A 14,137-nucleotide genomic window follows, 5' to 3' on the forward strand; every position below is an offset into this window, starting at 1 on the left:
AATGCAACATGTGAAAACAATGTAGCTAACATGGCAACAATGAAGACTGACAGCATTATTTTGTTTTAGTTGAGGGGAAAAAAAACTTGAATGGAAATAGTCACTAATTTTTTATTCAATTAGATTTCCTGAGCTGAGCCTTGGCTTCCAAGAGTGACTCAATCACCCTGGGGCACAGGACAAGAGAAAGCTCTTGGGGGGGAAGTGTCACCCCAGTGAAGGGCAGAGCTGCTTCCACCTCCTGTCTGGAACTCACAGGCCTTCATTTCTAGTTCTAGTCATCTCCCAGAGAAAATTCTGAAGACAGAAGCCAGCAGGGGAATTGGCAAAATGTAGATATATTTTATGTGCAGTTTAGAGTTTTCTGAATAGTGTTTTTCTAAGCTACAGGCTTACAGGATTTAAAATATGACTCAGAATACTGACTGTGATGCCAACGTTTTTATTTTTAGAATTTTTAAGCAGAAAATATGGCAATAAATTCAACCTACTCAGTCTACAAATCCTCTAAACTTCCTCCTGAGAACAGAAAAGCATTTGGCATTTCTTGGGTATTTTATTTGCATATATAGTTATGCTAGTAAAATTTTGGTAACTACAGAAGAATTAATAACTGAAGCTCTAAATGATTCCCATGATTGCTGTTTAAGTTGGCAAAATATCTTTAGGCACAGAAGTTACTTGCTCATGGAAATGTGTATGAGCGGACTGTTCAGTTTTTTTCACAGTGGTACACTTGCTTATAGTTATATCTGTGGCAAGGGGACAGTAACAGAAGGGCCACAGATTTCAGAGGGAAAGCGGAACCAGAGAAAATTCAATGACATCTTTAAAATATTGCATGTTTTATGCCAGCTATGATTTGAATCCAACACCTAAGTTTATCATTGTCCTCTTTTTTAAAAATCATCTTTATTCAGGTATAATTTATACAATAAAATATTTACATATTTATGTGATAAAATGCACTCCCTTTAAGTGAACAGTTGGATGGGTTTGGAACAAATGTGTATGCCCATGTTATCACCACCTCACTTAACAAATAGAAAATTTTGCCTCCTTTAAAAGCTCTTTCATGCTCTTTTGCAATCAGCTCTGACCCTTTCCCCTGTAATTTCTATCACTATTGATTAGTTTTACCTGTTCTAGGATTTCATATAATGCAATCTATATTCTTCTGTGATCTGACTGCATTCTCTCAATGTTTATAAGTTTCTCTACTTTCTTCCTTGTTTCAGTGGTCCTTTTCTTTTTATTGCTAACTAGTATTCCTCTCTCTCTCTCTCTCTCTCTCTCTCTCTCTTTCTCTCTGTGTGTGTGTGTGTGTGTGTGTGTAATTTACTCTTCTTCTCTCCAGTGGATGAACAGATGAGTTGTTTCCAATTTTAACTTGTTATAATAAAGCTATTATGGACGTTTGTACATAGGTCTTTCTGTATGGAAAAACTGTAGGAGCAGAACTTGGGTTGTTGGGTATGCTTAACTTTGTAAATTGCCAAATGGTTCTTCAAAATGTCTGTTCCTTCTTATAGTTCCATCAGCCAGGCCTGACAGTTCCAACTGCTCCATCTTCAAGTCAATGCTTGGTATTTCAGTTTTTTAAATTTTAGTCATGCTGGTGGGTATATAGGTATTCCTTACTGTAGGTATCAAACCTGTTTTATTCAACCTTTTCTCTCTCTATAGAACACAGCCTATCAGGTTAAGAAAGATCACTGGTCAGCATCTGTAATCTTGAATTTTATCAACAACTCTGTCACTAATAGTTACATAATGCCACAAAGACTATCCCATCTCATTTTTCCCTAGAGGTAAGACTTAAATTCTTGTTCTAAATAAAAATAAGCACAAAACCAGTTTTGCCAAAAACATCACAGTTCTTTCGTAAATAAACATTATTTTTGCATAATGTCCCACAGTTTTCAAAGAGAATTTGTATATATCCTATTTAATGCCAAAGGAATAATTATCTCCAAATAATAGAGACAGAGAGAGAGAGAGAGAGACAGAGAGAGAGGTAAAATTGATCAAGGAAGATTTTATTCAATGTACATTCAAGGTAAGGCTCCCTCTGCCTGATGCTTCAAAGTTGATTTGTCAATCACTGAACCTTACTTCATCCCTTTAGCTGTCATCTAAGCTTAATTTCAAATTGTACCTTTTTAAAAAAATATTTTTTAGTTGTTGATGGACCTTTATTTTATTTATTTGTATGTGGTGCTGAGACTCGAACCCAGTGCGTCACACCATGCTAGGTAAGCGTGCTACCACTGAGCCACAACCCCAGCCCCCAAATTGTACCTTTTTAAAAAAAATGACTCCAAAAGCAAAAATAATCACCTTTGGTCATTTATGTTTTGCTTACTAAGCTTTAAATTTTATGGAATGACTCAATTAACAAATCGTTATATTTCATATATTTTTGCCTTATGCTTACGTAATATTTCTTTACTAATGTTAAGCCTCATGTCTAGTAATCTGAGGAAACTAAGGAAAGGATGAACCCAGCCTAATTCCATTTTTAGATTGGGAGCCATCTAGTCACAAAGTCATGAAAAGTTCATTTCTGTTTTACTATAAATTACTGAGATTCCTAAACTTGTTTGGAATTCCTGCCAGTGCTCTGAACTCACCCATGCCTGGCTCTCCTTGACCAGATAACAACCCTCTCTGAAACCTCAGTGGCGCCTCATAAATCCTGATGTTGGGATCTGAATTTATTCCATACCTTGAAATATCAAGCCATGTAGATCATTAATACCTTGTATCACATTTGCCAGAACCCTGTTAGTTTTAAGTTCCCAAGACACCCCCTTGGTAACTTTCTGTGCTATATAAACCTTTTCTTCCCTGAGAGCTGGGCTGATCTCTAGCCCAGCTTTGGGAGAAATAGCCACTGGCCAGCCTTCGTGTATACAATTCAAACTTGCTTTAATTTGATTTAAAATTGGAGTCAGTGGTCTTTTCTTTGCATCGTGGTTCAACAGAAATCCCCAAAGTTCATCCTTGTCTCTTTGGGTCTCCATTAGGCAAGGGACAGGGAAAAGTGAAGGCCAAGTCAATGCTCAAGGAAAATGTCCTATTTCCTTATGAGGGAAGCTAAGGAGTTAGAAGAAAGGATAGTAATCCAAGGTGAGGGGAAAGGCAGGGCAAGACTTTGAAGGAAATTAACTTTTTCAGTTCCAAAGACATATGTACCCAAGAAAAAAAATTGCAAATAAAACATCTGGTGCTTGTAGAGAGGTGGGGGTAAAAATCCCACACATTTTATCTTCAATTCCTGTCTAAACAAACAAATTATATATTGCCTATCCAAGATTCTGATTACACTTAACAAAGGTTTCCCCTATCTTGTTCTAAAGATATCTCACAACATGCCAGCAGAAACAGAATCATGCTCTTCTTGCTGACAGTAAAAAAGACAAGGGCTTCAGTGGGAGGTCTATTTCAATATGAATGGGGGAAGCTGAATTGCTGCTAAAAAAAGATCACACATTTTAAAAATTGTATGCAGTACATTTCCAAGAGCCTTTTACCTGAAGGGAAAATAGAAAATAATCTACCTGCCACCAACTCACTAGTCATTAACCTTTCCTGGGTCACTAACCTCTTGGAAATCTAATGGAAGTTATGTTCCCAGACTTTATAGAACAATGCTCTTCTAGCTTTCACAGTCCCAAGGGGTCCAGGTACTTGAAAGCCTGGTGTGGACACTTAAAGGGCTAAGAGACCTGGGTTTAGATGAAGGACTCCTGATTAAATGAATTCATTGATGAGATTTCTACTGACAGGAATTCAAATATGACCAATAGCCAAAACCAAGAAAGCAAACCCCTCTCCAGGCCAAACGCCAAATTCAAACACGACAGAATGTGAAGATGACTATTTTTAATTCCAAAAATTCTTTAACATTCTCATAGGAAGTACATGTTCAGAGGTAGAAAATGAGCTGTGGGAGGGCAGGATGCCCCCAGACATCCCGTCCCCAACTATCACCTCCTTCTCATCAGGGTAAGCTGACAAGTTTGAACAGTCATTGAGTGCGTGGTAAAAGCGCCTTCCATTTCTAGAATAGGTCTATTCTAAAAGGAGGTGTTCTTTGTAGGGCACAGAGGGAGGAGAGTGCCTGGCTAGAAAAACATATGAGAACAGACTGGAAAATGTGACTTAATTTGGGAAAATTCAGAGCTGTGGGTGAAAAGAGATCATTTGGGAATCCTGAGTTGAAAGGCAGGTATCTGTCTGTGGTAGGCAGAATAAAAGCTTCAGTCTATGTCCATGTCTTAATCCCCAGAACCACTGAACGTCACCTTATATTGCAAAAGGGACTTTGCAGATATGATTAGGTTAGAGTCTGGAGGTGGGAAGATTATCCTGGATTATCCAGGTGGACCCAATCTAATCACAAGGGTCCTACAAGCTGGAGACAGCAGAGCAGCAGTGGACATCTAATTACAGAAGCAGAGGAGAAAAAGGGAAGGTCTGAATGGGCCATCAGCCAAGGAAAGCCAGCAGCCTCTAGGAGACGGAGATAGTAGGACATGGATTCTCCATAGGAACCTCCCAGGAGGAGTGGAGGGAGCTTGCTGACACCTGATTCTAGGCTTCCACCTCCAGAACTTTAAGCCACTAATTTGTTACAGTAGCCATGGAAAACTAATACCCTCTTTCCTTTTTTTTTTTTTTAATGGGTAAGAAAATGAAGGATGATACAGCATTTGGAAAAAAAATATTTTCTGATGAACAATAACTACATCCATCAAAGAGGCAGAGAACAGCTCTGCATGAACAACCTGTGGTGAATCTATGTGCCTTAAAGGAAAAACTCCAGGAGTCAGGAAATCTGGTTCTTGACCTTGCTCTTCCACATATAATAATGTGTCATTGGATTTCAGTGATTAATCAGTGAAATGAAACATTTAGACCAGATGAATTACAATTTCTCCTTAATAAAGGCCAGAAGACTTTCTCTATAGACTGGTTCTAACCCCTGGTAGGTTTTTCCCACAAACTGATTCTTGCATGTCTTGTCCTCAAGTCCTTATGCTACCATGTGAGGTTGGGTATATTTTTCTCTGTTGAAAGCATTGGCAATTGAAGTTTCTGTCTCTTGCCCCACATCACTGGGACTTGAATGCAGGACCCTTTTTTGTCATGGTCCTGTGCTGCCTTTGCTGGCCCAGGTCCACACTGTGGGCCTGTGAAACTGAGGCAGTCTGAATGCAAGAGAGAGGACACCTCCAACACAACCAGGATCATGAATATGCTAGAGAAAAAAAAAAAAAGAACAAAGAGGTCTGTATGTTGATGGCTCCCCAAATCCATATGCTGGAATCTAATTACCAATTTGATGGCAATGGGAGGTGGGCTTCAGGAGGTAACCCAGTCATGAAGACAAAGACCTCATGAATGGGATCAGTGCCCTGAGAAAAGAGGCCCTCTAACAGGGACCTTGTCCCTCTGCCTTGTGAGGTCACAGCAAAAAGCATCATTTATGAACCAGGAAACAAGTCCAGGCTCCAAACCTGCTGGTGTTTGGTCTTGGACTCCAGCCTTTAGAACGGTGAGAGATAAGCGCCTGATGTTTATAAGCCATTCAGTTTGTGGCATTTTGTTATAGCAGGCCCAAACTGACAGCACACGGCCTGGCATGCAAACATTTGAGATGCCAGTCAAGAATGGCTTTTCTGAGATCACTTTTTAAAACAAACAAAATTCAAGACAGGAAGTGGCCCCAGCAGACCAGCTCCCCACCTCACTGTTCTGTGCGGTAGAATGCGGGTTAGGAACCAGTGAACCATCTTCCCTTACAGATTCAAATTCCACATGGACCTGAGGCTGCTGCTGCTGCAACTCCAGGCTTCACGGTTCACGGTTCACGGGAGGAGAATGGAAAGGCTGCTGCCCAAAATAGTTTAATAAGGCCAGCAATGATTCACAGAGTAATAACAGGCCAAGCCAGCAGATGCCTGCAAACTGGGGCCCAGCTGAGAGGGGGTTTCACTGCTCAAGGTTACAATGGAGACTAAAGAGAACAGGGGCATTCAATTACACATGTTCAAGCAGGGAAGGATCATTAGTATCACTTGTAAGCTCCCCAAAAGGGAGTCAAGTATGAGGCATTTCAGCTTGACAATTTATTACACCGTCCTAGTATAATAGGACACTAGAAAGAGACCTATGAAGGTTAAAAACAACCATGCAAACCCGCTTTAGAACATGTTCTCTTGATGGGTTCTGATTCAGGCTTCACGTTGACCAAATAAGCTCAGGTGCAAAACAGTATCTTAAATGTATGAATAGTTAAGAAGCAGCAGAATATGAGAAGAACAAAACCATGCGGACAACATTAAGGATACTGACAGGCACAGACTAGTCTAATACCCAGCCTGATTCACCCCACAAGACACATACTTAGATCATTAATAATATTTCTGCTTAAGCTTCTGTTCCCAAAGAAAACTATTCATTTAGCAAAATTTGAAGCCGATTATATAAAAGAGAAAGAAGATTGACTTCCCCCTAGTTTATTGGTCTTACATTCCAATCAAGGCAAGTATTTGCCTGTGCTCCCAGTTCTGATCAGAAGTGGATATGGACATACCCAGTTGAGAAAAGCAAACTTAAGGGCAATTCACAAAGTTCATATCTGTCTGCTTTTGCTGTGAAATTTTGGATTTTAGCCAAATATCTAGTAAAACATACCTATATAAGATATTCATACTTATACATACGTATTATATGTGGCATAAATAGAAAGGATAAAACAATAAATACTATTATTTGTTGGCATCACATCAATTTGGTCTATAGTCACATGGATAAAATGAGAAAAGCAATGTTTGAAAGAAGGAAGGGATAGAATGTGACAGAGAAACATTCTATGGGAGAAAGTAGATAGACCCAATGCATAACAGGCCTAAAGAATCTAAGAACAAGAATCTAAGAACAAATTAATTTTCTCAGCTGGAGCCAAGAGTTAAAGCTTGGAAGCTATGGAAAATAACATCATATGATAGCATATTTTCATCTGAAAAGTTAAATCTTACCACTTCAATACAGGCCTCATTTGAAAAACACCAGAATCAATCAACTCAACAACTTTTTATTCAAAAATCACACAGATAAACACAGCATGTGCCACACTGATCTTATTGACAAGTATAAGTCGTCTTTGCAAGATACTGAGAAGCAAGGAGCCTTTCATTATAATCCTATCATGTGTCTGAATTATAAGCTTTGATGACAAATATTCAAGTTCCTTGGATCAAAGACACAATCTTAAGTAAAAGAAAACAAGTGAGCTGAGTACTTGTCAACAAAACAAGACAAAACACCTTCATCAACTGCTGGAGAATAAGGTACCCGCTGTGCCCAAATGGAAAACGATCCTCATATGATGCATGATTTACCAAAAATAGTAATATCTCAGGTCTCAGCCTGTGGCCAGGCCAGTCTTCTGAAAATCATCAGAAGTCAGGATGGACAACAGCAGGGAAACAGCATATTGCTAAATGGCTTTATCATCTAAATAAAGACTGTGAAGCCAAGGTTGCCGCCTACCTGAGGTGTGAATGAATGTTTTCTAGGCATATTTCACCCTTGAGAAACAATGTAACAGCCTGGGTTGGAATTAGGCAAACTTTCACTGATATCTTATATTCCTTGGCTCAGGGTTCCACATGCTTGGACTTTTGGCAAGAGACAGATGGAAAAGCCAGACATGACAATTTTGCTGAAATCCCTTTTCTCTAGGGGAAACTTAATGATCCCTCCTGCACAGTTTTGCCTCATTTTATGTAATGCATGATATTAAAAGTGGTATGCAGCCATCAAAAATGAATCATAGGAGTACTGCAGTGCCTTTTTTCATCTTAAGACCCCTTTTGAAAAAAATGTACAAGGTAGTTTATCACTAAGTAGTCCGTATTAGTTAAAAAAAAAAAAACAAACAGAAAATATCTAAATGAATAGAAAATTGGTTAACTAATTCATAGTGCACTTATATAATGAACTATGAGACATCCATTAAAATAATAAAACAAACATGAGGTTTTTCTTAATTTTAAAAGTAATTATTGACTTAAAAGAAGTTGTGAAAATAGTGCAGAGCAATCCAGTGTACGCTTTACCCAGCACCTGCAAAGGTAGCACCTTCCATGTTGCCATAGACAGAAACAGGGAATTAACACTGGGGACAATACAATTAGACTGAACTACTTAGTTTGCTAAGATTACAGTAAGCTACAGAGCTTACCCAGAAACTCATTAGCTTTTATGAACTCATTTTGTATGTATGTTACATGTATGGGTATTGTTGAGAGCCAGCCAAGTCAGAATGGCCCCTGGCATTTTGCCAGAAGTAATGGTTGAGAGGTGACACCAGCCAGCCATTAAGATGATGATAATTAAGTTAAGCTGTGTATAATTGCTGTGACTGGATGATGCTGGATTAAAACAGGCTATGTATTCAGCTGTATATTAGACCCCTGCTGTCCGGCAATAGGGCGGCTCCTGCTGCCTTGGGTGCCCGCTACTTTTGAGTTATCGCATCGCAGGGATTCCTGGAGAGTTCCTGTTGGTTGGTGAAGTTCCAGTGGAGGGAGTTCCGGTTGGTGTGTGGTCTTCCTGGAAGGGCCGCGTGGGTGGCATTCCCGGGAGTTCAGAAATAAAGTTTGTTCCTGCTTGAGTGGCTCGTGATTTGTGCCCAGCCAGACTGCGGCAGTGTATAGTTCATAAAATTGTATAGTATGTATAAATTGATATAATTTCCAGCACAACCCAGATTCAGAATTGTTCCATCACCATGAAAGAACTACAGAAAGCCTTTAGTTCTAGAAATGTTCTACATCTTGATCTGGGAGGTAATTATGTTATATACTTAAGATTTAAATAATTCAGACTATAAATTCTGACTCAATTTTAAAAGAATGATGATGAAGTCTAATTGGTTGATGCAATACATTCGCTTAAAAACAAGTTACAAAACAGCAATTACAGAAGGGGGAAAAATTTCCCCCCAAACACCAACATTTAATTTTCCTCCATATATTCTATTTTAAGTTTTCTGATATTTACTTTTCAGGTGTAAGAATTACTTTAATAGAGCAGAGGGAAGACCAAAAACAGAAGGCCTATATAGTCTTCAAGAAGGAATCTTTTTGTCACCACTTAATTCATTCTCAGATTTTTCCTGGTTGAAAGCTAACTTGAATATCTCCAGCACAATCCTTCCTCTCTCTTTCTCGAAATACAACCTCTATCAACTTTATAATGAAGGGTCCTTAAGCCACCGGTTCTGATTAAAAATGAACTTGAAAAGGCCTTCCCCGTGAAGTCCAGTGTGTTCAAGTATGTAAGAAATTTTCAAAGGAAGTACATACAGACTATAATTTAAAGCTATCTTTTCCTTCCTCAATCTACCAAAAAAACAAAAAACAATGCAATTTTTTATGACTCCAAATTATGTGCTAAAATCAGTCAAAGGTGCTCCAGGACCTCAAGTTGCATGAAACAAAAATCCTGCTCTTAACAAGGTCAAATGTGTAAATACAATGAGCCGAGGCCCATACTGCCAGTGAAAATTTAAGTTCTGGGAATATATGGAAAAGTAACCAATTCTGCCTAGAATGGGAAAGTGGAAGGATTCTAGAGAAAGGATTCTGGCTCTGGATTTCAAAAGTTTATATTTGGGCTTCTGCCAGGTGCAAAGGAGAAAGCAAGCATGAGGAAGTGTCATTTTAGTTACAGACACTGCCTACAGGCACAGGGCTTGCTGGAGAGCAGGTATGAACAGGTTCAGTAAGATGTGAAGGACAGGATTCTGGAAACCATCTGGAATACCATAAAAGGTTGCCTTCATTACAGTATGTGAAGTAGGAAACACAGGGTTTTAAAGAAGATAAGTAGCTTGCTAGCAGTGTTAAAATGGAAAGAATAGAACAGGAAGATCAATGATTGAGTTCTTAACAGTATGACAAGTGAAAGATGAAGAGTCCCCAGAAGGGGCAGCATGAGCAGTTGTGATAGAGGAGAATTTCAATGAATCAATTTTTATTTAAATTTTTTAACTGTATAAGTAGTATATAATCCAAAACTTGGCCTTTGCGCTCAACATTATTCTTGAGATTTTTCCCATAATGATACAGGTAGTTCTAGTTCTTTAATTTTTGCTGCTTTATAGAATCTAGTTGATTGAATAAGCCACAATTATTTATCCATCTCGTTTATACATTTAGGTTCCACTTTTGTTCTGAAAACAATACAACAGTGAATAAAGCACACCTACCTCTCAATACAGATATATGACACTTTTGCACATCTGAAAATAGAATTGTAGGTTTATGGTACAATAAGTTATGAAACATCTTAAACCAAGCTACTTAGTTAACTGTCAAATTATTCTCTAAACTAGTTGTTCCAGATGATAGTACCATAAGTAAAACATGAGTTTCCACTTTCCATGTTGTTACCCATATTTAGAATAATTAAACTATGTAACAAGAATAGAAATGTTTAGATGTTAGGAAATACATTTAACTGCAATTAACAGAGACATCCCCCCCCCACCCTCCACTGCAAATTGTAGGCAAAATAGACAAGGCTCACTTGCTGCTATGGTCTGAATGTTTGTGTCCCCCACTCCCTCAGTTCATACACTGAAATCTAATTACCAATGTGACAGCATCAGAAGGTTGGGCTTTGGAGAGGTAATTGGGTCATAATCTCATGACTGGGATTATAAAAGAGGCCCCAGTGTGCTGCCTTTTCCTTCTGCCATGTGGAGACACATAGAGGGCTCCATCTATGAAGCAGAGAGCCCTTACCAGACACCAAATCTATCACATCTTAATTGTGGATTTCCCAGCCCCTAGGACCAAGAGTGATAAACTCCTATTAATCATAAATTACCCAGTTCAGGGTGTTTTGCCATTGCAGCCTGAACTTAGATATTTGCATATAAAAATCCAGAGGTAAACATTCCAAAATTGATAAGATAGCTCAATGGTCACAAATGACCCAGCATCCTTCTGCCCCAACTTCTATCTTCAAGATCATCACAGAGGTTTTGGGATATAGCTCAGTGATAGAGCCCTTGCCTAGCATGCATGAGGTTTTGGGTTGATCCCCAGGACTAGATAGATAGATAGATAGATAGATAGATAGATAAGATAGACAGACAGATAGACAGACAGACAGACAATCACCACAGGGCACAAGACAGTTTTTGAAACTCTGGTCATCAAATTTTAAAGCCAAAAGAAGAAAAAAAATTAATTGGCAAGGGGGCATACATCTCATCTGAACAGCTTAGATGTTATTAGCCTACATGGACGTCCCATAAAACACTCCTAAGTCACACACACAGGCCAGACCATGGTTACATGGCCACACTCAGCTGCAAGGGAAACTGGACAATAGGGTGCTGCTGCTGTGGTGCTTGTTTTTTCGACATAATGTACCCAGGAAAGACAGAAAGGAAGAAAGCATTCTGTTACTAAGGAAAAAGTACATGATGGGATACAACAGTATCCATCCACCATAGTGAATGACATAATTAAACAAGACACAGAACACAAAAACAAATAAGAAAACAAATGGAACTCAAGAGGTAGAGGTCAATGAGAAATGCAGATTTAAGAAACCTCGGCATACCAGATGAAATCACAGAAATTATTAAGATACCCGAAGGCCACCACTGAACAAAAAAGAGACCATGAGGTCAGTATACCAAGAAAGCCAAGATTTAAGAGAAAGAAAGAGGAAAAAGTCAATGAAGGAAAGAGGACATGGAGAATATTCAGAGAAGGAAGTAAATCATTGTCCAAATTCAAGGAAGCACTTTTCAGAAGGGAGGAAGTGGTTATGGAAGCTTCTGGTAATTAATTGTCCAATAGCCATTCTCTCTGTGCTTCTTGGTTTCTAAAACTCCAGTTTTGTTTAGCTATTGGGAAGCTGCATACTTGAGGAGTTTCGTTTGTTTGTTTAGGATGCAAATCTTAACAACCCTAACCCTATATAGAAGCCCATTCCCTTGCTATTGATTAGCTTGGGCAAATGCATATGATGCAGTCCTGGTCAGTGGGACCCTGGGGAATGTTTGGAGCAGGGGGTAGTTAAATGCTGAGAATGGCAGGGAGGAAGGACTAAGTAAGCTGGGTGCTTAATAGCAGTATCAAGCCACCAAATTAAGCCACTCTGGAACTGCCTTACTTCTATGCTTCTTTTATGCAGCTTCTTTTGATTTGGGTTTTCTGCTACTTGCACCTAAAATCATCCTAGCAGTCAACAATATCAAAAGTTATAAACAGGCCAGGATATAATCAGGGGGCCACGGAAGGTAGCTAGGACAGAATGGAATGTCTCAATCTAATTACTGAGAAGGGGAGAGAAATCAATAACTCTATGGACTGTAAATAAAATTTGATCTATTTCTTCCAAGTATCCTTTGTATCTAGATGAAATGAAGACAAGTGCAAAGGCTGAAAATGAAACTGTAGAGGAAAGTTTGTCTTGCTGATGTACTAGGGATTGAACCCAGGGGCCCTCTACCACTGAGCTATATCTCTAGCCCTTTTTATTTTTTATTTTGAGATAGGATTTTGCTATGTTGCCTAGACTGGTCTCAAACTTGCAATCCTACTGGCTCTGGGAGAAGTAATCATATGAAAGTAGTAATAACAGTGTAAAATAGCTGGTTCAGAAATGGCATCTGCAAAAAGATTTCTAAGTAATATCAAGGGCTTCTGTTAATATTAAATCATAAGTTTGTAAGGGAGATAATAATCAGAGTTAACGAATAAATACAAAGACAAAAGTAGACTCTGGGGTTGAACCTGAGTTGGAGAGAGATCTGAGTATAGAATATCTGGGGTGAGAAAAATTACTGGTACCAGTGACAGTTCGTCAAAATGGTCAATTATCAAGACACTTCAGAGGAGAAAGTATAAATCACACAGACTGAGAAAAAAGGGAATACGTTTGTAATTAGTCTGAAGAACAGGTTCAATGAGTGAGAGCAGATAGGCATCTAGGAAATACAGGGCTAAGATAGGAAGGGAATTTCAGAGATCACCATCACAGAAGTGAAAGTATTAAGGTGTGGCCACCACACAGGGTTTGCTGAGGTGGTGTGGGAAGTCACTGAAACCAAGCAGAGGGAGAACAAGTGAATGGGGATGTTGGTCAGCAGAGTCCCCAGTGGGCACAGCAGAGGAAAAGAGCAGACTCAGGGATCAAAGGTAAGCAGGAGACGGTAGCGAGCTGGATGTTCACACCCCACACACCATTCTTCAATACTTCTAGTTCTAAGAAGAATTCTATTAGTCTTGGTAATAGTTTCAGGTAGACAAAAACATACAATATGTAGACAAAAAATCAGGAAACCCAGACTATTGTTAGACAACTCCTCCTCATTGGGTCTTCCTTCTTATCAATTGAGAAGTGCCCTTGAGGAATAAGATGAGAGTAGCAGAAGCAATCTAATGCATCTCAGATGCTTCTTAAAGTCTCTGATGCCTGCATTTCCTTTCTTTCTATCCGCACTGTTACCTGACAGATTCAGGAGGCAAGGATTGCTTCTAGCTTGGAAGACTGCAACGGCTCCTGCCTAGCTTGCCAAGCTTGGGCCGTCCCCACTCAAAAGCATCCCACACACAGTAACCAAATTAGCCCTCCTAAATCCCTGATCATGCCACTCCTCCGGCAGAGACCTGAAGTAACTCCTTCTTTCCCAGAGCACTGGCTGAGTTCTTACAGCTCCTCAGTCCATGAGATGGGGCATGGTGGTCTCCTCACCAAAACCAAGTAAGGGCAATCTATTCTCAAACACAAAAAGAGATAACAATGAATATTTTTCTCCACTTTAACCATTCTCTCCTTTAAATTTTTCTAACTTTGGCACCTATTTCCCCTTGTCTATAACAGCATCTAGTGGAAGAGAGCTCACCTAGCACTAGTACACTTGGTTATTTGAAGGTAATATGTCATTGTATGGAATTCTACATGCCAAACTTATAAACCAGTGATGTACAAAATAATGTCATGGGCTGGGGTGTGGCTCAGGGGTAGTGGAGGGGTACCCTAGCATATACAAGGTTCTGGGTTTTATCCCCAGCACCAAAAAAAAAAAAAAAAA

At 39.2% G+C, this 14,137-nt stretch overlaps 1 protein-coding gene across 9 annotated transcripts in view; it reads right to left on the bottom strand.

Moving 5' to 3' along the window:
• Osbpl3 (oxysterol binding protein like 3) overlaps positions 1–14,137 on the bottom strand; it is a 188,274-nt gene that overhangs the window by 132,752 nt on the left and 41,385 nt on the right. The window lies entirely within an intron of this gene.

The sequence above is a fragment of the Marmota marmota genome, unplaced genomic scaffold (genome assembly GCF_001458135.2).
Source record: "Marmota marmota marmota unplaced genomic scaffold, marMar, whole genome shotgun sequence".
Classification (NCBI taxonomy): domain Eukaryota; kingdom Metazoa; phylum Chordata; class Mammalia; order Rodentia; family Sciuridae; genus Marmota; species Marmota marmota.